The following is a 1548-nucleotide window of genomic DNA, read 5'->3' on the forward strand; positions in this document are numbered from 1 at the left end:
AAGGTGGGGATCCAAAGTGGAAGAAAGAAGTAATCGATCCCCAAATAGATAACTTAGTTTGTCGAATGCGGGAAGGGCACGAGTTCAAAGCAACAGACTTTAGAGGAGGTGATTCATCCCTTCCACCTTTGAAGCCAGCCGAAAAGGCTGAAGGTGTTGGTGTCAAAAATAAGTGTCAAAAGCCGTCTAGGCGGTTTGGGAAAGCATGTGATGAACCTGGAAGTTCGACTCAGGCGCCTCAGCGTCCTATTCGACCTCGTCGTGGGATATGTAAACAGGCTGAACCAGGAAACTTATCAGATAAGGAGCAAGAGTTGAAAGAGTGGATACGAGTTGAACTGAAAACCCAGTTGGGTAAATGGGAACGAGATTTTTGACTGGTTGCATCATGATAGGGGAGGCTCGTTCACGGTTCCGCAAAACACAGCAGCCGGTAAAACAAACAGAGACAACAATCACGCTGACCCTACCGGCATGGAAGGTCCAAAGAAGCGACGCCCGTTCAGTGGTGATGGCAATGATGAAGCTGAAATATTTTGGTCTGGTAGTAAGAAACACAAGAAGAACAACGGCGATGGGTTTAGCGACGATGAGACGATGAGAATCCATGATAATCATTGTGATGGCCGCACGCCAAATGCTCGCTTCTGGGAAAAGGTAATCAAACTGCTCCTACAAGTTTTAATGATAAACAATGCTTGAATCCCGGTCTAACTTTTTTGAGAAAAAATCAACGTGTAGGTAGATTCAATGGCGGGCGAAGGCCCCTCTTTCTCGAAGTCGGCAAACATTCCAGAAGTCGATGTTTCAACGCCGATGGGACCAGAAATTGTATCAAAGCCAGCAAAACCGACTCTCCCGGAACCGTTGGAGGTAAATAGATTATAACAATGAATTTATAGGCTCTAGATATATTATGTTTTGCTGTTCAGCTTGGTTTGGCCAGGTATTCAGCGTAGATTATCAGTTGTTCGTTTTAGTTAGTGAGGTGTACAGGAATGCTGATTTGTTTGGTCAGGTATTCAGGTTATTTAGTTAAGGTATTCAGGTTAATTTTTGAGGTGTTCAAGAATACTGATTTATGAGGTTTACAGGTGTACATGTGTAGAGGAATACTGATTTGTTTGGTCTGGTATTCTGGTTAATAGTTCAGGTATTCATGTTAATTTATGAGGTTTACAGGAATACTCATTTGTTTGGTCTGGTATTCAGGTTAATTTAAGAGGTGTTCAGCTTAAGTAGTCAGGTATACTGATCTGTTTGATAGTTTTCAGGTGAGAGATCAAAGGTATTCATATTAGTTAGTCAAGTGTTCAGATAATTTTGCCAGGTGTACAGATTATGTTGATTAGGTATTTTAATGTTAAACTACATCTAAATCGAAGTATTTGAATGAGCTATATCTGAACGTTGTCAGAGCGAGGGGGGAGATGAGTCTCCAATATCAGGGCTAAATTTATTAGCAGAAGGGGTTGAAAAGGGGACACGGAGTGACAATGTGTATAAAGATCCACAGGAGAACACTTGTAGGATGCTTACCGTTTGGTC

Source organism: Brassica oleracea, chromosome C3 (assembly GCF_000695525.1).
Source record: "Brassica oleracea var. oleracea cultivar TO1000 chromosome C3, BOL, whole genome shotgun sequence".
NCBI lineage: Eukaryota > Viridiplantae > Streptophyta > Magnoliopsida > Brassicales > Brassicaceae > Brassica > Brassica oleracea.